The following is a 23,099-nucleotide window of genomic DNA, read 5'->3' as shown; positions in this document are numbered from 1 at the left end:
ATTTTACAATGGGGAAGTCGAGTCAGGTTCGATAACGTGCCCAAGGTCACAAAGCCAGTAAGTGGTGCCACCGGGATCCGACTCCAGGGTCTGTGTGTTTAACCTTATTGCTAAGTTGGATAAATACAGGCCATCTCGCAAAGCAAAGAAAGAGGAATCTACAGATGTCAAAACTCCCCCTTAGGCAGAGAGGAAAGGGCCGTGAGCAGCACAAGGCGAAGGAGAAAGGGCAGGTTTATGAGTTGGCCCCCCTCCCGGGAAACGCCTTCCTCTCTCCAAGTCTGAGAGGACTCGGTCAGACTTTCTTGCTTCACCAAAATGAATCTCACAAGTGTTGGAAAAACACAGCCGCCCCCCCTGGTTCCCCCAAACGCTGTCCCCAGCCCCATTATGCAAGTGCCGATTACAGCGGGTTGTGGAAGGCTTTCGTGGTCACGGTTTTCAACTGCAAATGAAAGAGGAAACCACGTCAGGAAGGAGCACATTTTACCAATCCCACGTCCAAGAGTGTAGGAGACCCCGATGCAGACAGACGGGGTTTCTGGAAGGATTGGAAGGCTGGGGGGCCTGGGGCTGTGAAGGAGGAGGTGTGGTCAGGGCTGAGAGGGCTCTGAGACAACCTGGGGGAAGGCCTGGCAAGGAGCAGGGACAGGAAGCCAGCGCTGAGGAGGGCTGCTGGCCGGAAGTGAAACCTCCATCTGAAGAGCAGGGCACTTCCTGAGAGCCGGGCTATGACCCCTGGAGCAGCTCTGAGCAAAGGCCCAGGGGCATTTCCCAGGCCCCCTCAGTGGGCTTCCTCCGGCATGCAGCCAGGGCTGCAATCCACTGCTCCAACAAGTCGCCCCTTCAGCAGGTGACATTGTGTCGCAGCCCAGACCAGGAGAGGCCGCGTTTACCCACAGGGAAGACACTGGGAGCATTCCCTGGAACTCCCACCATTCCTGGGCTGTTTCCCAGCCTCTCAGAATCTGCTGCGTATCTTGACTTGAGGCAAAGGGCTCCTCAGGGGCAGTGCACACAGGGGCGCCTTTGGGTCCTTGCGGACCCCAACAATGCCTTGAACTGATGCCTGGGTCGATGAGGGGCCCCCTCAGGGTGCAGAAAGCAGAAGCCTTCTTTTGGGTCCCAGCTCTGCAACTTGCAGGCCCCAAGACCAGGAGCACATCGCTCATCCCCAGAAAAGTAAGAATAAGAATGCCCACCCCACAGAACTTTATGGGTGTGACATGAGGTATTTGTCCATTTATTCACTTAATATTTGAACCCACTCTATGTCGGGCACTGGAAGTCAAGGATTTTGAAATCAGAAGAGCAGCTCATTGGCTGAAGGAGGAAGGGGTGCTTGTCTACGGAGCAGAGCTCCCGGGATAAAGGGTAGGCAGGGGAGAGGCCCCGAGGGGCTGCCGCCCTCCAGGGGCATCTGCCCATCAGCACGAAGTGCAGGAATTGGGGCCCACATCCTTGGGGTGCCAGGTAGCTTCTGTCCATGGTGGGGGGGTGGGTAGCTGCCTGCAGTCTCCCTGAGTTGGCTGACTGCCCCCGTGCCTCACAGCAGCCCCCGAGCTGACCTGGGCAGGACCAAAGTGTGGGAAAGGGTGAAGAACCCTGCCCCATCCAGCACGCAGCCTACTCAGCTCCTGGGAGCTTCCTACTGGCTGGGAATGCCACCTCCGGGACTTCCACCTTCTCAGCCTCCTGTTGGCCTGATGGATGCTAGAGGATGTTGGTCAGTCGGAAACTGACAGAGATCATCGCTCAGCCCGGACACTATCTCTCTCTTCTCTGCCTCCGTCAGCTCCATCTCATGGTGGCCAACCAAGCAGCTTCAGATGACCTGGCATGTGGCTTACCAGAAGAAGCCACCTCTACCCTAGAGGCTGTGTCCACTCCTGGGACCAGGGGTGGTGCCTGCATGGGATGGCCGTGTAGCTGCGAAGAAGTGTTGAGCTAAATTCTGAAGCCCCAGGTCTTATCAGGCTAAGGCAACCTGCCAGGACAGTGAAACCACCTAGGCTCGTCAAAAGTCACACTCGCCCTTTGCCCTTTTAGGGAGAACACAGGCACTGAAATAAATGACTTCGGATCTGATGGAGAGAGGCACAAAATCTGCAGATCTGAGCCTGTCATTGCTATGACTTACCAGCCCCGTGACTTTGGGTAAAGTCCTTAACATTCTGAGGTCTCCAATTCTTCTCCAGAGTCCTGTGTGTGAAATGCTTTGCAATTATAAGGAGATCTGTTAATGTAAATTATTAGTAGTATTAGGTATAACCTTCTGAGGGAAGGAGGGAAGAGATAGAAGGTGCTTATACCTATTTACAATTCTGGATTCCTGGAATCTTAGCTTGTTTTTATCTTTTCCAGCTGGCCCATGACACGATGTTCACTGGTGAACATTTAGTCTCTGAAAACTAATTCCCGTCTGGAATATGAGACCCTGGCTGACCTCAACCTGCAGTCTGTTTCTCACTTCCAGGGTGGAGGGTACAGTAGCACTCGGGGAATAGCCTGTGTCCGGACAGCCATGCTAAACGCTCCTGGTCTCTACATTTAGAGGCTGAAAAAAATTAGTTGGAACCCAAAATGAACTGGACCTTGGCCAATGGATGTTTCAAAGTAAACTGAAACTCTAATCCACACCGTTAGCCCCATGCTTCTTCATGCCAATGATGCTTACCCACCAGGATGCAATGCATCAGTGTACCCTGGGAAGTGCAGGGCATTTAATGGGCTGGTGACTTCGGGCAGGCTGGTGACATTTTGGAACCTATGGTGCCAGGCTCCATTAGGGGAATCCTACACTGACTGATTGGCTCTTCTGGGTAAAGTTTTTAAGAAAACAAAGGTCTTCTTGGTAGGAGGCTAAGAGAGCAAGCATCCTGATTGTGTTGGGAAGAACATGGTCTTCGGAGCCAGACAAATTTTGGTTTAGTGTGGACTGCAGGATGTCTGTGTAGACAGCAATCTCATTGAAACCGAGGTGGTAAGGGAACATATACTGAAGCTTCATTTTGTCCCCTGACTTAGATTGTGTATTTATTTGGAGGGGAGGGGGTTGGAGGGCAGGGGGCTGCTGGAGACGATGGCTGCATGGAAAGCTTTCCAAACCACCCCTTGTGATGCCACCATCTTGATTAAAATTCAGGAACCACCACTTCCCATCTATGTGACCTTGGGCAAGTAACTCTGCCTCTCTGAGTTTCTGTTTTCTCATTTGTAAAATGGAAATAATAATTCCACTCTGGCAGGGTTTTCGTGGCGGATTATATGAGATGACATATGGGAAAGAGCTTAGCACAATGCAAGCATATAATAGGCACTCAACATAAGCGAGTTTCTTCCATTGCTGGTCCCCAGATGTCTTACGATCCTAATGAAGTCTCCAGATGGGTACTCAGATCTGGAAAGTTAAAAAAAAAGAAGACGTTAGTTAGGGGTTTTTTTGGGGGGGGGTTGCCTTTGGATTTTGCTCCCCACCAACAAGTGTGTATCAAGAGGATGCCACATCTGCCCTCCACATTGTACGCCCGGAATGCTGAGCAGCTGGTCTACTTGAAAGGGAGCCTTCACAGACTGAACTACACAGGCAGCGCCAGTCCTATGGATGGAAAAGTCGCCATAGCAAATGAATTAGACCAGTGGTTTTCCTAATGTCTAGCGGCAGCAGAATCTTCCTACAAGGGGTTTTTTTCCCTGAGTTTTTTTGGGTTTTTTTCCCTCTTTCACAGAACTCCTAGAGTCTGGATAATGGAAGACAAGACTTAGGATGATAGCGGGAGGCATTATAAGCATGTCCCTAGTACCAAGTTCTTTGCAAGGAACCTCCAAGGGGCTCCTTTTGGAAGTTGTGGAGTTGGCAGGAAACTACTGAATTTGCTATGGTCAACACAATGAGCTCATTCATTCATTCAAGCACTCATTCAAGAAGCATTGACTGAGGGAGGCCCCGCAGCATTCTAAGAGATGTTAAGATAATACAGGACACAGTCCTTGTCCCTGCACTTTAATGACTTGTCCCAAGTAACAAACAATGCTGCTCAGTTAGGAATAGGAAGTTGCAAAATTATCCGCCTTGAGACCCAGGTCAGTGGATTGCAGAGCTGCATACCTGCCCACTGGGGTTCCTTGCAGGGCACCGGCCCCTCTCCTGACTTCTGGTCTACCACATCCTGGGTGGCGCACGGTATCACCCAGTGTCCGGCTCACAGCAGCCTTGGTGAAGAAATCTCAGAGTCCTCTTTGCTGCCTGTGAGTTACAGCTTCCCGTGGGTTAGGAGTAAGGGGGATAAGCCGTTTAAACGAATTGCTTTTGAAACAGATGCATTCGAAATCTAGATGAAAGGGTGCTTGACAAGAAATGTTTGGGATGTGATGGATTCTGCAGCTCACCTTGTTTGATAAACCATAAACCAGCTGCTTTCACCCTTCCCTAAACACCAGCTCCCACAGGAGCAAGTCAGCCCAGGGCTCTCTGGGAACAACAGTCCCCTGGATGACAGGCAACCTCTTCCGGAGGGCCCAGAAATCAGCACTCAGCACCAGACTCCGAGGGGGTGCAGCCCCATCCAAAGCCTTTGCTTCTCTTCTCTCCATGGTTTCCCTAACAACACATCACATGCACGTACACACACAAGCACGCACGCACGCACAGCAATAAAGTGTCAGTTCAACAAAGCATGTTTCCCAGCAATCAACACAATAGATGCCTCGCCAGGGAGCAGAGAAGTCTTCTCACCTGGGGTCTCCAGAAGCCCCTGCCTCTAGGGGGCCACTGGAGGCTGTGGCCCAAGCAGCCAGTTCCACAAACCCCCCCACCCCCCCTTATCAAGGGAAATCTTTCAGCAATCTATTCCACAGCCTCTTCTCTCCATGCACATGACACATACGTGGCTTAAGGTGCCTGGAGGACCCCAGGTCAAAAAGACACTTGCCTTCATCTTCTCTGATTCCAGAGTTCCCTAAGACCCCTTCCCCACCCCACCCACAGCTCCTAACCCACTCAAAGGAAAACACAACCAAGACCTTACCATTGACTGGCCATGATGCAGCAGCCAGAGGAATGAACCCACTGGGATTTTGATTTCATTAGTCAAACTAGGACCAGAGGGTTCTGGGTAAAAGTTTGTCAAGTTAAGTGAGACCTGGCCAGGGCCTCATAAGGAAGGAGTCTGCATGTAGCTGCAGGGCCAGCTCTGGATCAGAAGGAGAAAAGGAGACCTCCCCTTTGCCGTTTGCAGACCCGAGCTGTGTGGTCTTAAAGCCTCGGATCAGTGGGGAGGCCCCAGGCCAAAATTTCGGGCTTAGGCTTGTGGATCCAACGGGGTAGGCTTTCATTATGGTGAAAAATGTATAAAGTTTAGTGGTGTTTTTTGTTTGTTTTTGTTTTTAGAATATTAATAGAATTTAATACAGTTGTCTTGAGGATGTAGAACAGAAAGACATACCTAGTATAGTTCTTGCACCTAGTAGGAACTCAGTATATGGTAGCCATTGATTTTTCCCCTCTCTGCACAGCGATAGGTCCAGCTCTGCCCAGTCTGGGCCTGCCTCCTCCTCGGCAGTCCTCTGCATGTGGCAGAGAAGCCTGCCCTTCCCCCAACTCAGTGGGCTGGAAGTGATGGTTGTGCTGCTTCCACCTGTAACTGGGTCATGGCTTACTTACATGTCTTGTACTCAGCAGAAGAAAGCAAATGAGAGTGTTAACTGAGGACTGGGTTAGTCAAAACTACTGCTCCTTTCTGGTGTGCTTTATTAGAGTGTAAGGCAATCCAAGCTTACCGCGGGGTTTCAATGTCATCGAGAGTTCCCAGTGCTTTGTGGCAGGGCTCGCATTCATTCCAGACAAAGCAGAATGAGCCGCATCTCACATTACCTGATCACATGGCGGCAGCGCCCGTCCCAGTGCAGCATGGGCATTTCTGTGGTGCACTCCTTCTGAGGAGCTCAAAGGGCTTAAAGAAAACCCTGTCTTTATTTGGGAAGTATTATTATCCGGGTTTTACAGAGAGAGATACTGAGAGGTGAAGTGACCTGCTTTAAGACCACACAGTAAGAAGGAGGTGGGCTGAGAATGCGGCCCAGGCAGCTGACTGGAGCTCCTTGGCTGGGACATCACAAACAGAAAGCTGCTAGCACAGAGCCCGTGCTGGCCCGGCCCTGTGGGGGACTTGAGCAGGAGACTGAACTCAGTAACAAAGGCCAGGGCAGATGAAACGTAAAAGCATCGGCCCTGAGGAAAGGTTTGCAAAGAACTGGCTTATTCTTGAGAAAGCAAAATGAGGACGTCTGTTGCAGGGAAAGGATACGAAGATGCCAGAACTCAGCTTAACAGATACTTTTTCACCACCTACAGGGTGCCCACTAGCATCCTCGTGGACCGACCCCCAGAGGAGATATTTCATCTCCCTTATTCCTATTTTTTTAGTAATAATCAAAAGTGCAACAACAATAATAATGGATAGAAAAGAAAAGTAGAGAGTGAAATTTTTCTTTTTCTGACCTTTCTATAGATGGTCATGACCATCAAAAGAAACCCACAATATTACGGTACAAAAAAATGTAATGAATTAGTACTTTTAGTTACATTAATGTATTTTTTGAAAAAAAGGAAACGCACTTACTTTTACATATTGGTCTACTACAGTTCTGTTTTCGACGCTTAACTTCTTTAATTTGTCCATGACTTTGTAAAATTGATCTTCATATTTTCCTGCTCAAAGGACAGTACAGCCAGATTTGTCCATCCACCTTTGCTCCTGGTTAATCAAAGAACACTGTTTCTCGGTTTTAATTGTGAAAAGTCTTTCACATAAAGTAATAGATATTAAGTTCTGAAAAATCTTAAACAACAGAATACATATGGCAAAGATTCATGAAAACCCAATTTTGCAAAAAATTCTAGAAATTGCAGTATTTACCCATATCTCTGTTTCTCCAGGATCCATTTTGTTGTCTTTCAAATATCTCCATACTTGGAAATTTTTAAACACAAATAAAAACTCTAAGTGGTTATATAGATTGACAGAATTGAAGTAACTCAAGTTTCATATAAAGACACACAGAGAAAGACAACAAAATGGTAAAAAAATATAAAAATTAAGAAAATCCAGAACTAGGGAAAAGAGAAATAAGAGGGAGAAGTCCAGCTAAGAAGGAAAAGTCGTGCTGAGTCCCTATGCACTGATGTAGTTGCTAGAGTTGAGCTGTAAATTTAGCTCTACATGCTTGACTTCCTGGCAGCCAAAGGAAAAAGGGAGATGTGGCCAGTTATGGCATTCACATTGACGGAAAAGAAGCCACTGTGGGAGAGCCTCAAGGACAGCTCCTTGTGAACCCTGCAGAGGATTCGTCTCAGGGACTAGCCAAGTCTACTGAGGGAGAGAGAGAATTACAGGACTGTTTCACTCTGCTTTTGTTTGCCCCACATATTGGTTTCAGACCTTAAGAAAGAGGTAGCAGGGGTTGCAGAGGTGCTGTGAACTACCATCAGAAAGTAAGTGATCCCAAAAGACTAATTTTACTAAGAAATTAAAAAATTTGTGTTTAGCACATTTTAAAACTGAGGTTAGATAAATGGCAATGCTTAATCCAAAGGACTAGATCAAGAATAATGAAGAAGACAAAGGAGAGAGTTGGGTGGCAAGGATGGCTTAACGTTCCTTTGAACTCCACATTTTGTCCCCACCCCAAGGGCTCCACCTGCCACGAGCCAGCTTCAGCTCTGGGGTGCTGGCTGCACAGACCTGTGTGTAAATCCTGCCTCCAGGGCTTTTTCCCTGGTGGTCACGGAAGACTGGCTCTCCACAGACTACCTTCCTGCCAAGAACACAGAATGATATGGACAAGACATGGATATCGACAAGACGAGAAACTGAGAAGTTGAGCAGGGCTTCCAGGAGTCTTACGGGGCTGGGGTGACAAAAAGGGAATTCAGGGTCCAGCACGGAGGAAAGGTGAGCTTAAATACCTCCAGCTTTCAGTTGAGATTCCCCCCAAAAGGGTGGATTCAGGAAGAGATCAGCCTGCAGAAAGCCTGAATGATTTTTAAAGAGCTCAGTCCTTGACTGGATTTATGTGATGTAAAATGAAGCAACACATTTCTAAACAGCTCATGAGTCAACATAGAAATCACGATGGAAATTAGAAAATATTTGAATGAAAAGGTAATAAAATTAAAACATATCAAAACTTATGAGATGCAGCCAAAGCATGCTTAAGAGAAATTTATAGCCTTAAATGTGTCATTTGAAAAGAAGAAAGGCTAAAGACGCAATGAAAGAAGTTTCCATATTTAGATTTTAGTAAAAGAATAGCAAATTAAACCTTAAGATAATCCCAGGATGGAAATAATAAACAGCAGGAATCAGTAAAGTAGGAAACAATAATACAACAAACCAAACCAACTGAGCCAAAAATTGTCCTTTAAAAAGACTAATAAAATTGATAAGCTCCTGACCAGACTGATTTCTTTAAAAAAGGATTTGATATAAATAATTAACATCAGGAACGAAAAAGAAGACATAATCGTATAGCGTACAGCTATTAAATAAGGTAAGAGGCTGTTTTGAACCAATTTATGGTCTTATATCTATCAAAATAAATGAAATCCATAATGAATAAATCTTGCCGCAAAGATAACTCCAGGACCAGAAGTCTTCACCAGCAAATTCTTCCAAATATTTAAGGATGAAATAACATCAATCCTACACAAACCCTTGCAAAGAATAGAAAGCAAGTGACCTCTCGACTCATTTTTGAGAACTATGTTACCTTAATATCAAAACCTGACTGGGAACAAAAATTACAGGCCGTTTCTTCCTCCTTAACGTGGATGCTGAATCCTAAACACAATATTATCAAACAGGATCCAGTCCAGGCCTCTATAAATAGGATGTACATCACAACATAAAAAAGATAATATAATAATCAAGGTGGCGTTTATTCCAGGAATGCAAGATTGTCTCAATGGTCAAAAATCAATCAATGTAGTCTACCACAGAAACAGAATAAAGAAGAAAATCATCGATCAACTCAATGAATTCACAAAAAGTATTTGATAAAATTAAATCCCTAGTGATAATAAAAGGAAAAAAAGAACTCTCTTAGGAAACTAGGAATAGAAAGGGAATACCTTACTATGATGGAGTATCTATAAAAATACCTCTAGTAAATATTATACTTAATGTTCAAATATTGATACCTTTCTTTCAGTATTGAGACTAAAAGAAGGATTTTCCCTGTCTCCTCTTCTATTCATTATCGTTCTGGAGGTCTTAGCCTTTGCAATAAAGCAAGACAAAGAAATAAAATTTTAAGAATTGAAAAGAAAGAAGCAAAACTGACATTATCTACACACTACATGATTGCATATGTAGAAAATAAAAACTAATGTATAGAAAAACTATTGGAATTAATAAGTAAATCAAGCAAGGTGGTTAGATAAAAATTACCAATAAATGAGTCAATAGTATTTTTATATAACAGAAACAAAAAGCAGAATCCAAAAAGAAAACATTGATAAACTGAACTACATTAAAATTTGTACCTTCTGTTCATAAAAAAAATAATAACGTTAAGAGAAGGGAAGCCATAGAGAAGAAGATATTTGCAATCCAAATAACCGACACAGGACTCATATCCAGAAAACATAAAGAACTCCTATATATCATGAAGAAAGACAGTCAATTCAATAGAAAGATGGACAAAAGACCCAAACAGGCCAAGAGATATCCAAATGACCAACAACATTTGAAAAAGTGCTCAATTTCATTAGTCATCAGGGAAATGCAAACTAAAATACATTCACCAGAATGGCAAAAATAAAAAAGACCAACGACATCAGGTGTTGCTGAGGATGTGGATCTGCCCAGACTCTCATAACTGTTTCCTGGGAGTGTGAATTGGTATAGCCACTTTGCAAAACTCTTCAGCAGTATCGACTAAACCTGAGTGTATGTGTACGCTATGACCCAGCAATTTCATTCCTTGGTGTATACCACCCAAAAATGTATACACTGAAAGACATTCCAAGCAGTATTATTTGTAAAAGCACCAAATTAAAATCTACCCAAATGACCAGCAGCAGATAAATGTATAAATAAATTGTGGTATATCCGTACTGTGGAAATTTTTACAGCACTAAAAATGAAAAAGCTACTTGTATCCTTAATACCATTAGCTCAGTCTGACAGACAAAAAAACTGAGTGGGGAAAAAAAGCCAGATAAAAGAAAGCATAACGTACAATTCCTTTTTTTGTTGTTGCTGAGGAAGACTCACCCTGAGCTAACATCCATGCCAATCTTCCTCTGTTTTTTAGTATGTGGGCCGCCAGTACAGCATGACCACTAACAGAGGGGAGTAGATCTGCACCCAGGAACTGAACCAGGGCCGCCGAAGCAGAGAGCACTGAACTTAACCATGAGGCCACCAGGGCTGACCCATGTACAATTCCATTTTTATAAAATTCACAACAAGCAATCTAATCTTTGGTGACAAAAATGATTACCATCAGGGAAGAGGTGATTATTGGAGAGAGCATGAAGGGATTTCTCTGGTGCTGGTAATATTCTCGCCTTAAGGTGATGGTTGCACAGATGTGTGTACATTTGTGATAATCCATTAGGCAGCACACTACAGCTTTCTTTATGGACATTATACTCCAATCCTAGAAAGTTTATTTACTTGCTGTCTGTGAGACAGTGGCAAGTTACTTAACCACATTAAGTTTCTGTCCTCCTCTGTAAAATGGGTATAATAATAACTACCTCAGAGGATTATTCTGAGATATGAATGAAATAATGCTCATGAAAAGGACGGCACAGGGCGAGCCTAATCAACAGTAGCTGCTTTGTTATCACTATTGAGGATCTCAGCCATTTCACTGTTTACTTCTGGGACCATCCTGGGTGGCTGCCTGCAACAGCAGCCAGTCCTTTCCTGGGCACACCAGTCAGCAGCAAACCCGGGATTTTTCAAGGCCTCCTGGGATTCCAGCCCCAAACTGTTCACAGGCCCCAGGTCCTCACCCTCACAGAAAGATCAGCTGCTTGGGGGTGTGATTAGAATGGGGGTGGAGATTAAGCTTCTGTTGTCCCAGACAGTCCAGGCCTCTAGCCTCCCCATGGAGTGCCAGAGCCAGGCCTTCAGGAGGCCCAGAGAAGGGAAATGAGGTCATCTGATCAGAGGAAGTCCTAAAGCTGAGGCTTTCATGAAAGAGGGAGGGTGTCCAAGGAAATTCCAGCCTGGGAGCTTGGGTGACAGCGAGTTCTTATGGAACGGCGCAATGGAGCCCCTTGGTGATAATGTGCATGTTGTGATGCATCCCAAGGAGCACATGGACTCCACTCATCCTGGATGCCAGCGGGGGTCTGCGGACTCAGCTCTTTTCTGAAAGTCATGGGAAATCATTAAATATGGACTACAACTTTTTGCCAATTCACCTTTTCTTAAATGTTGCCGTTTTCATTCCTGCCTTTTTGACGCAGAGTCCCTCTGTTAGGCCAACTTCGCAAGCTACGTCTTCACTTTGAGAGGCAGCATCTTCAAACCCAGAGTTTGCCCAAATCTTTCCAGATTATAAAAATCACCTGGGGTGCTGCTAAAAATACAGATTCCTGGGCCTGAACCCAGACTCACGGAATAGAATCTTTAAAGAGGGAGGCCTAGGAATCTGTAGTTTAAAAAAAAAAACCCGGGTGGTTCTGATCATCACTCAAATGGGGAAAACCATCCTCCAAACTGGTGGTTCCTTCAAATTCCCAGAAACCTCTGGCAACTCCTCCCACTTGGCATCCCTTCCCTTTTAAAATTTTTATCCAAGTTTCTCTTTTTCTATTCAACAAGCTCTCCTATGGTTGTTCCAACCTCTGTCCACCCCAAGTTATCTAGCTCTTTCTTTTCTTCAGACCCTGAGCCTCAATTTGGAGCCGTGGACCCTACCTGCATTCCCATGATGCTGAGACAATGCTGTCCACCCCAGCTTCACACCCCTACCTGGGGGGATCTGGCTAAATGACATAATGTGTAACTCTGAATAAAACGGATTTCTTTCGAGAATTTTGGGATGATTGGTGACACAATCGGGTAACCCAAAGCCATCCTGTAAAATCGCTACAAAATTCCAAAACAGTATTTTGAGAGTCACAAACACTATCACTAACTTTGCCCCAAAACACCACAAAATGTCAGGTAAGAGTACTTTTTCTAGTCACTATTTCTCAGTAATCATTTATCCAGGGGCTACTGCTCAGAATTAGGAGTTAGAATATCTGAGTCTTAGTTCGAGTTCCATATTAATCAGCCATGGGAGAAATCTCCGTCTAATTGGGTTTCTTCATCTTTACTCTGCACAGGTGAAATGGTTTACCTGCTTTCCAGAGTTTTATCATCAAATGGGGCCAGGGAAAAGGCCAGGAGCCTGGATGACAAAGGTTTAACTGAATGAATGAATAGATGAGTGAGTGCATGAATGAATGGTGCTACATTAATAAAGACTTTTATTAAGAATAATTAAGAACAAATGTTGGATCTTTAAAAAAATAAATCCCATAAGGTATGAGGCTGAGAGCCTCTGAAGTGGTGCCTAATTTGGAGATGGAGTTCTGCCAGGAGAATGTTCCTCTCCACCGGTGTCTGTGCTGACCCTCTGTGCGATGTGCTGTTGCCCGAAAAGACACGTGGGCGATCTTCACTTGGGTTTCTATTCTTTTGTCTCTCAGTGCATTGTCGGGCTGGGACTGCCAGGGAGCAGAATTTGGTGACAGCTTTTGGGTTTGGTTTGCCAATGAGAACGTTTGGCTGGGTGTGGGGTTTCCGTGGTGTAGCTGGCCCATGGCCTTGAATTTCTTCCGGTTTCAGTGGGCCTACCGCACTACCCAAATGGCCTCTTGCAAATGGTGCCTCACAAAGGAGAATGTGTGTGTACGTGTGTGTGTAAGTGTGTATGCATGCACACATACAGAGGACAGGCCTCCGAGCACCAGTGTCTTGGATGCCTGGCCTTTAAAGCAATAGGAGATCATCCTTAACACCATTGTAAACACGCCTTGAGCACTCACTACATGCAAGGCATCATTCTAGATGTTATGAAAAATGCAACGAGATATGGTACCTTCCACAGCCTTCAGAAGTTTATGGTCTAAGTTAGCCCATAAAACATACATACGTGGTTAATCAACCCTATCCCATTTATATCAGTCAGCTTTCTTGGTTGCATGCCTTAGAAACCAACTCTGGATAATTTAAGCAGAAAATGGAATTATTGGGAAGGCTAGAGGACCAGGCTTAGTAAATAGGTGTAAACCCATGGAGTCAGGAAGCAGAAATAACCTTATGCCACCAATGGACACAGAGTGATTGCTGGGCTGCCTCCACCACAGCTGGCCACTCTCAGTTCTAATCTCATCATCTCTGCATCATTAGTTCATTCACTGAATAAATAATTTAGTAGGAGGCAGGCACTGTTCTGGAACTGGGGATTCAGGCATGAACCAAAAAGACAGAATTCTCTGCCCTCCTGGAGCTTGCATCCTAGTGGGGTCATCTCTCACTCATGCGGGTTTGGCCATGCTGTGTCATATGCTCTTGCTCCAGCTGCTCTGTGCCCCACAGTGAATTCCTTCAACCTAGGAGGAGGATATAGATACTGGCAGCTAAAAAACGATAGCTTCCTGTAAGTTCCAATCAAAGCCTGGGTAATGAACATAGAAGTGTTCAGAAGAGGCCAAGCTGTCTTCCACGTGGAGAGGCACAGGGTGGCCAGGCATCTGGAATGGGCCTTGGGGAAGTTAGTCATTTTGGGGGAAAGGGTGTGACTAAAGGCCCAATTGGGAAAGTCTGCTCTGAGCTCACTGTGTTAGAAGAATTTCACAGAATGCGACTGCAAAAATATATAGACCAAAATGCCCATCCTTGAAGGACTGGGAAGAAGAGTGTTTGGCCAGCAACTGCTTGAGACCATGGAGTTGAAAGAGCAGTTTGAAGTAGATGTGAAGAAACTGCTCACAGCTGACCTCCTTCCTACCCGGAAGTAGCCGGTCTAAGTCCTCATCGGATGCAGAGGGCATATTGGAACCAAGTGGTTATCATGGCACTGGCGATAACAGGGGAGATTCCAGACTCTGAGAGCAGAAATCAGTCTGCAAAAGAATTCCTTGCCCTTTGACAAGAAAGGGATATAATGCCACCAGAAAAAGAGAGGCAGAAGCCAAAAAGTTTAATTTCATCTTTGTGTCAATTTGTTGTTCTGTAAAATGGAGATACTAGACCCTTCCTTGCCAGAAGCAAATGGATGTTGATGATAAACTGAGATAGCTGTATCATGAGGAGGGCACAGGGTGTGAGAAGTCATGGGAGTTGGTATCGCATCCACGATTTACTGGCTGTGTGACCTTGGGCAAGTCACTTAATTTTTCTGAGTCTGTTTGCTCATCAATAAAATGAAGATAGTAATTCTTGACAGGTGCTGTAGAGAACAAATGAGATAATGTATGTGAAAGTCCTTTATCAATTATAAAGTGCACTACCAGTGTAAGGAACTATACTTATTATCCTACAATAAATGTATGTGGCTGTTATCAGTAAACTACAGTGAAGAGTGTTGAAGACGTTCATTAAATAACTGATTCCTCCTGTTCCTTCCCCTGCGTTACACTTGGCTGCTGGCCTCCCCTGCAAAGGTCCTGCTGTGACCCTGCTTCCCTCCAAAATAAGCTGGTGGCCGGAGTGCACCGGAACCCTTTGAGCTGCATGCTCCCTGGGCTGGTGTGGAGGTGATAAATCTTGTGTATTGACCCAGGAAAAAGCCCTGGCAACAAAGCCCAATTTATTATCTTAATAAATCTCAAATGGTTCCTGCAGCAAATTCCTAAGACTGTGCAAAGCATCACAGTCCCCAGGAAGAAAAAGGGAGGGCCTGGCTGGACCAGAGCTAAACCGTGCCCATTGGGCCTGAGCAAAGTTAAAGTGCGCCCAGCCGACCACATGAAACAGACCCTATGAAATGCAGATGTCTGGTGGGGCTGGGCTGTTTTCCCCCATAATTTAAAAGCCTTCCATGTCTGCTACTTACATACAGACTCCTTCCTTCCCAAACTGCTTGGCTCAGTGGGTTAGAGAGGGTGTTTCAGGGCAGTTGGGTAGCAGCACAGTGTGGCGGCTGGATTTTTTAACATCAGCCATCCTCCTCCACTGCTACGAAGAACTGCCGCATAGCCCATTTTAATGTTTAAATTAAAGTGAATTAAAATTAATTTTGTTTGGGGAATTCTGCAGCTCCCTCTTGAGATAAATGGAAACACCCTGGGGTGCTGTAAAATTGAGGTTAGCAGTTGCTGTGTTGGAGTACTGTGCTAATGAGGTGAAGGTCAGGGGTTCAATCCCCATGTGAAGGGAGCAGTTAATTTTGCTCTGCCTCATGGCCTCAGATTCCACCCTTAACCCTGGCCATCTGCCTCAAAGATGAGCCACTGGCCAACAGCAGGACAAAGTGAGATAGAAGGACCAGATCCATGCAAATCCATCAAGTCTGTAGAAAGACAACCCAAAGCATGACCTGTGGGTAATGTGCCAGGATTTTCAATTTTGCCATTGAGAGCACTATTACATTATTACTTTATGTTAGAGCAAACACATAAAAATATGGAAGGGTCCAATGAACCAGATGTCATGGAGTCCATGATCTCTGAGCATTACTCTTAGTCCCCAAGAGTTTAGCTAACTTGTTAGAGGGATAGCTTAATAAACGTGATGTGTATATGATAGTCACACAGATTCTTGTTTATCCTTAAGAGGAGGAGAAGTGGTGTGGATGTCTACAAATGAAAGATAATACAAATATCACTCATATTTCGTCTGGAATAGATGATACAATTTAGGGACAACAGATTGCCCTCCTAATTTTGTTTCTCTTTAGCTAGTAGTAATAGTTGTTTGCATTCCCTGAACATGCTGACTGATGGCAGGAAAGAAAGCCCAAATGGTCCACTGGATGAGGAAAGGGAGGCAGTCCAGGATTAAGCATTTGTAAGGGATAATCCACAGAACAGAGATAATCCATCTCCATAAATCAAAAGTTAGCTGTATCCTGCTAATTATTGACTTACCATCGTCCTTGTTAGAAAATAGAATTTTGGGTCACTTAGATTTCTCCAGTTCTCTCTCCTACTTTCTCTCTTGTATATCTATGTTGTACTCATTCCAAGAGGCCAGTCTAAGTGCCACCTCTGGCCATGTCATTACTGGCCTCCTTTATCTTGGATCCTCTGCAGACTGATAGTATATGCTAAGTTGTGGAATGGAAATTGTGTCCCCTTAGTGATTGAAGGCATGGGTCAATTTTTAAGCTCCTATATGTCTTGCAGGGCCTAGCACAGCACTGAACATACAGTGGGTGCTCAATAAATAGCATGCCCATTGACTGACTGATTTCACTAAGGAGTTTGGAATAACCAAAGAATTACTGTCCTCCCCCAAATTTGACAAAATTCAACACTCATTCATTAGGAAACTTGTATGCTTAAAAGGCTGATGAAAAAAACAAAGAAGATCTAAATAACCAGAGAGATATACCATATTCATGGATTGCGCACAGTAAGGTTCAACACAGTAAAAATGTCAATTCTCCTCAAATTCATATACAGGTTAACTCAGTTCCTATCAAAATCTCAACAAGTTCTTTTTAGATATAGACAAGATTACTACAAAGTTTATATGGAATGACAAAGAAATTAGAATAGCTAAAATGATTTTGAAAAAGAATAATGAAGTAGGAGGAACCAGTCTACCCAATTTTGAGATTGATCGTAAAGCTACCGTAATCAGGGCTGTGTGGTATTAGTGAAGGGAGAGACACATAGACCAATGGAAAAGAACAGCGAATCCAGAAATAGATCCACACAAATACATCTAATTGATTTTGAATAAAAGTGCAAAAGCAATTCAATGGAGGAAAGATTGCCTTTTCAACAAGTGGTCCTGAGAGAGTGATATCCATAGGTGAAAAAAAAAAAGAACCTCAATCTAAAGTCTCACAACTTTTACAAAAATTAATTCAAAATGTGTCATGAATTTATACATAAAACTATAAAAGTTATAGAAGAGAAAAGAGAGAGAAAGTACTTGAGATCTTGGGCTAGGCAAAGAGTCCTTAGACTTGATACCAAAAGCACAATCAGCTAAAGGAAAAATTGATACATTGGACTTTATTAAATTAAAAACTTTTGCTCTGTAAAAGATCCTATTAAGCGGATGAAAAGATACACTACAAGCTGGGAGAAAATATTTGCAAACCGTCTACTTGATAAAGGACTTGTATCTAGAATATATACAGAACTCTTAAAACTCAATGGTAAAAAAAATCATTTAGACAATGTTTCTCAAGAAATATGAAAAACATTTCATATCTCATAAGCACATAAAAGGATTTTCAAAATTGTGGGCCATTAGGAAAATACAAATTAAAACCACATTAAGATATCACTACATTCCTACCAGAAGGGCTAAAGTAACAAACAGTGACAACACCAAATGCTGACAAGGATGCAGAGAAACGGGATCACTCATACATTTCTAATGGGAATTTAAAATGGTACAGTCACTCTGGAAAACAGTTTGATAGTTTCTTATAAAACTAAACATGCAGCTACCATATGACTCAGCAATGTACTCCCGGGAATTTACCTCAGAAAAATGAAAACTTATGTTCACACAAAAAACCTGTACATGAATGTTTATAGCAGCTTTATTCGTAATAACCCCAAACTGGAAACAGTCCAGGTGTCCATCAACAGGTGAGTGGTTAAACAAACTGGAACCACCATACCACGGAATACTACTCAGCAATAAAAGGGAACAAACTATCGATACAGGCAACAACCTGGATGAATCTCCAAATAATTATGCTGATTGGAAAAAGTTAAGGTTACACACTGTATGATTCAATTTACATAAAATTCTTTTTTTTTGGGGGGGGGAAGATTAGCCCTGAGCTAACATCTGCCGCCCATCCTCCTCTTTTTGCTTAGGAAGACTGGCCCTGAGCTAACATCCCTGCCTATCTTCTTCTACTTTATATGTGGGATGCCTACCACAGCATGGCTTGCCAAACGGTGCCATGTCCACACCTGGGATCCGAACTAGTGAACCCCAGGCTGCCGAAGCAGAATGTGCAAAATTAACTGCTGCGCCACTGGGCAGGCCCCACTAAAACTCTTTTTTTTTTCTTTTTTCTTTTTCTGAGGAAGGTTAGTCCTGAGCTAACATCTGCCGCCAATCCTCCTCTTTTTGCTGAAGAAGACTGGCCCTGAGCTAACATCCATGCCCGTCTTCCTCTACTTTTTTTTTTATATGTGGGATACCTGCCTCAGCATGGGTGCCAAACAGAGCCATGTCCACACCTGGGATCCGAACTGGTGAACCCAGGGCCGCCGAAGTGGAATGTGTGAACTTAACTGCTGCACCACCGGGCCGGCCCCTATATAAAATACTTGAAATGACAAAATTATAGAAATGGAGATCGGATTAGCAGTTGTCAGGAGTTAAGGGTGGGGGAAGTAAAAAGAAGTGGATGTGGCTATAAAAGACCAACATGAGAGACCTTTGTAGTGATGGATGTCCCATATCTTGACCATATCCGTATCAACATCTTGATTGTGATATTGTACCCTAGTTTTAGAGATGTTACCACTGGGGAAAACAGTAAAAGTTACACAGATCTCTCTGAAGTATTTCTTACAAATGCATGTGAATCTACAATTAACCCAAAATGAAAAGTTTAATCAAAAAATAATCATCTCTCAGGCCAGCCCGGTGGCATAACTGTTTGGATAGTGGCCCGGGGTTTGCTGGTTTGGATCCCAGGTGCAAACCTACTCGCTGCTTATCAAGCCATGCTGTGGTGGCATCCCACATATAAAGCAGAAGAAGATGGGCACAGATGTTAGTTCAGGACCAGTCTTCCTCAGCAAAAGGAGGAGGACTGGTGGCAGATGTTAGCTCAGGGCTAATCTTCCTAAAAAATTCATCATCATCATCATCTCTCATTTGTCTATGCCAGAGGCAGATGTCACACACCCAGAGATTCACATCTGTTCAGATCACCATGATCTGGCCTTACTCTCATCCTCATAATATGCTCCCTCTTAGACTCCTCATGTAGAAATGACATGTACCTAGGAATAGGCAGGCTGTGCCAGCAATTGCACCAAAATGGCAATACGCTAGGAGAAGGGATTTGCCAGCACGAAAACTTTGGGTAGCTATGATGGCCATGAGGGTATGGATTTAGGGCAGGGAGTCTAAAAGTATTTTTACCAAGAATAAGGGCCGGGAACCTTTCTGAGGCTCAAGGCCATGGCTTGGCCAAGCAACAAGGCTAGAGTTTAGGTCGTGCTAGGCAAGAAGAGCCATTCGCTTACTCATCTCCTCCTTCACTCAACAAATATTTAGTGAGAAATCCCAAGGAGCCAGACACCAAGACAAGTGACCAAGACACAGATACGGTCACTTGGATTTCACTGTCTATTAGCAAGAGTGCTGGGGAGCACTTTGAAGGACTTTTCCAGACTTGAATAGTCAGATAATGTGAGGAAGTGACATGGGAGCTGAGATCTGACAGATGAAGTGTCTGATGGAGGGGAGGCAGGATTCATGCAGATCACATGGGTCCCATGGTCCTAAGATGAGAAGTTAAGGGCTATCGGCACAGACTGGGTTAATCTGTAGAGACTAGAAAGGTTACTCATGGTTCCAGCAATTCAGGAATCAGGGTATATCACCGGTGTTCATGGGCTACCCCAGTTAAGAGTAAAGGCTCAAGGCAAGGAGATGCTGCAGGGCAGGCAATTGGTGGACACTCTCATTCAGTGCATCAAAAAGCATAGGAGGCCAAGATAGGCCAGAACTCTGGATTGTCGTTCCCCAGGAGAGTCATCGATCTGAAAAATCCATAAGGTCCTAGTGGATTCTTTTATCCTCATAGCTCCAGGTCTAACTGATGGACCTCGCACCTCTGCTGGAATTCTCTATCAACTATATATGGATGAAGGCATCATCTCCATGGAGCTGGGAAGTCATGTGAGTCTTTTATTCAGCAGATAGGAAGATGACATCTTCTAGCCTGATTTGAGGCTCACATTCCCAAAGCGTCCTTCAGCTGGACGGGAACTCTCTTCCCCGCATTTTTAATTTCCTGGGGACATTCTGTACTTGGCCCATGACAGAGGCCATCATAGTCCAAGTAAGCAATGGGTCAAGAGCCAGCCACTCTTTGGAAAGCAGAAGTCAGGATGCCAGAGTAAAACAGTAACTCATTCATACTTCCAACAAATATTTATTGAGCACATATTATGTGCAGCCCTAATGACTCAGTGGTGAGCAAACCATGTTCTCTGTCCTCATGCGACCTATAATCTACTAAGTCAGTCGAAGAGCCTAAAGAAAGTATTAGTTGGAATGTAGTTTCTTCAGTTCTAATAGAACCTCAAAATAATAGGGTTTATGTAAGATAGAACTTTATTTATCTCTCCTTTATCAGTTTACGTGTAAGCTATCTAGGGCTTTTATGTCAAGACCCAGATGCCTTCCATCTTATTGCTCTGTCATTTCGAGTCCGTTGCCCTCATCTATTTAGTCCAAGATAGTTCACCACCAAATTCACATTCCAATGAGTAGGAGGGAGGAAAAAGGAAGAAGAACGGTAGGCACAAACCTCTCCCCTTAAAGGCCCCAAAATTGCACCCCCCCACTTTAGCACAAGCTCTGCTTACAAAAATTAGTCATATGACCCTGCCATGCTGTAAGGGATACTAGCAAATGTAGTCTTTAACTAGACAGCCATGTGCCCAGCCACACTCTCAGTTATGGTGGAAGAAGGTGAGAATGGATATGGGCACAAGCAGTAATCTTGAATCAAGAATATCCAGGAACTTCATCCATATTTCTTTCTGAGCCAGGCATCACCCCACACACTGGTACCCTCATGGCTGCCACAGCTACCCGGGGATGAAGGAGGGGCAGCCTGAGGTAGATCTGATGAAATGAGTTCCTCAGGGGCTGATGCTTTTTGTTCCAGAACTGTCCAGTATGAAAAATCACTTAGAAGGCTAATGGTGCTGCCCATCAGTGGTGCCAATCATTGCCTTGCCAACATGTCCTAATGGCCACAATGATGCTAATGATGATGGGCAATGTTGATGCTGGATGAATTCTTTGTGTCACTGGTGTAGCGGTAAATTCCCTTAGCATCCTTGGATGAAAGGTGCAGTGAAGTAGAAACCCTAATTGGAGCTCCGCTGGTAGGCAAGGGAGAAACTCATATTTGTAGGCATCGTACACAGCAAACCTAAGCCTCTGTAGAACAGGAGCTGGACCAACAGCAAGTCACTCTGATGGAGGACAAGCCCAGACTCAGAGAATGCGCTCACCGTGCCCCCACTCAGTCCCCAACGCATTTCAGATTTACCTCACTTTTTATATTTTTATATAAAATGCACAGTAATAACTGAGACTAGCTTCCAATTACTGCACCCTACTATGTTCCAGGCACTGTGCTAAGCACTCAACCGCATTTACACGCAGATTTTCCACTTTACAAAATGCTTTTACAACATCTGAACTTGGTCCTTCCTCCGTGAGGTAAGCGTAGTGAGAATGACCTAAGGGTCATCCGTAGGGTGATTGACCTAAGATCACATGGCCAATCTATAGCCAAGGCTGGCCCGGATTCCCTCCTCCTGTCCATCACTTCCACTGAACCCACCTCTTGTTCAGGCCAGTTTATTTTGGGATTTCTTCTCCAGTACCATTTGGTGTGCTGCACAGTGATTTCCTAATATAGGTCGAACCCCAGGGCAGGTATATCCACTCACTGTCTGTAAACCCTAATTTATAAAACAGAAATTAGATGGTGACAACTCTCTTAAAAAGAAGGAGGTTCGCAATCATCTTCCTTTAAATAGCGAGGTCCTCTAGAGCAATTGCAATATAATACACTCTAGAATAATTCCTTTGCCATTCCATTTTCAAGAACCCACCTGCTGCGGGGAGGGAAGCACACCTGTTGGAGACTTGAAGGGAGCACGGTGGTGGGTGGGCTGCGCTGGAGTGGTCGAGTGAAACTGAATGCTGAGTAAATAGACTGTGGCCTGGGGCATGGAGTTTTTCAGCCTCTGTCATCCGTCATGGTCAAGTACTGAGGGAGCGAGCAGTGCGCAGAAGCTTTGGGCTGCGAGGAGCGGGGCTGAATCTCAGTCCTCATGTTATGTGATCTCCTAGAAGCATTTGACCCAGCTAGTTACTCCCTCTTCCAAAACGCTTCCTCTCCCTCGCCCTCCTCCTCCTTCACTTGGCTGTAGCACAGCTGCCTGGTTTTCCTCCTGCTTCAGTGATCTCATCCCGTGTCATGATTTTGAGTACCTTGCTCACACTGATGATGGCAAAGTCCTATCTCCTGCCCAGATCTCTCCCCTCAGCTCCAGACTCGGAGATCCAACTATGTGCTGTCGTTTCCACTTGAATGTCTGATTGGCATCTCCAGCGTAACATGTCCAAACAGAACTCCTGATTTTCTCTCCAAATATGGCTTCCCCCAACAGTCCCCATCGGAAAGGCAACATCATTTTCCCAGTTGCTCAGGACAACTCTTTCTCTAACACCTCACACGCAACCTGTCAGCAGATCCCGTTGGCTTTATTTTCAAGATATATACGGAACTCGACGCTGCTACTGCCCTGATCCAAGCCCCCCCCCCCCACCGGGGTTATTTCAGGAGCCTCCTAACCAGTCTCCCTGCCTCCATCCTTGTCCCCTCAGTTTGTTCTCAGCCTAGCAACCAGAAAGATGCTGCTAAGACCTAAATCAGATCATGTCCCTTCTCTGCTCAAAATCCTCTCATGGCTCCTCTCTCCCTCAGAGTGACAGTAAGATCCTCAGGATAGCATGATCAGCGCCCCTTGTGATCTGACCCCCACATACACACCCTTACTCTGACTTTATCTCATCTCCCCCGACCCACCCCTTCCCCACAGCAAGCAGCACTGGCCTTGCTATTTCTAGAACACGCTGGGCACGCTCCTGCCTCAGGGCCTTGGAATTCGCAGTTCC

The 23,099-nt window shown here is 44.7% G+C and overlaps 2 long non-coding RNA genes across 2 annotated transcripts in view; one reads left to right on the top strand and one right to left on the bottom strand.

Moving 5' to 3' along the window:
* LOC111774671 (uncharacterized) overlaps positions 1 to 23,099 on the top strand; it is a 74,425-nt gene that overhangs the window by 49,566 nt on the left and 1,760 nt on the right. The window lies entirely within an intron of this gene.
* The window catches only part of LOC111774667 (uncharacterized), a 35,323-nt gene continuing 12,606 nt past the window's right edge, over positions 383 to 23,099 (bottom strand). The window contains exons 4-6 of the long non-coding RNA XR_011423774.1: positions 6,621 to 6,755; positions 2,141 to 3,400; positions 383 to 445 (exon numbers count right to left, since the gene is read on the bottom strand). This is a non-coding gene — a long non-coding RNA (uncharacterized lncRNA). The remainder of the gene's footprint in view (positions 446 to 2,140; positions 3,401 to 6,620; positions 6,756 to 23,099) is intronic.

Source organism: Equus caballus, chromosome 1 (assembly GCF_041296265.1).
Source record: "Equus caballus isolate H_3958 breed thoroughbred chromosome 1, TB-T2T, whole genome shotgun sequence".
Taxonomy (NCBI): domain Eukaryota; kingdom Metazoa; phylum Chordata; class Mammalia; order Perissodactyla; family Equidae; genus Equus; species Equus caballus.
Note: the sequence above shows the minus strand (reverse complement) of the source record. Positions and strands in the feature narration are given on the sequence as shown.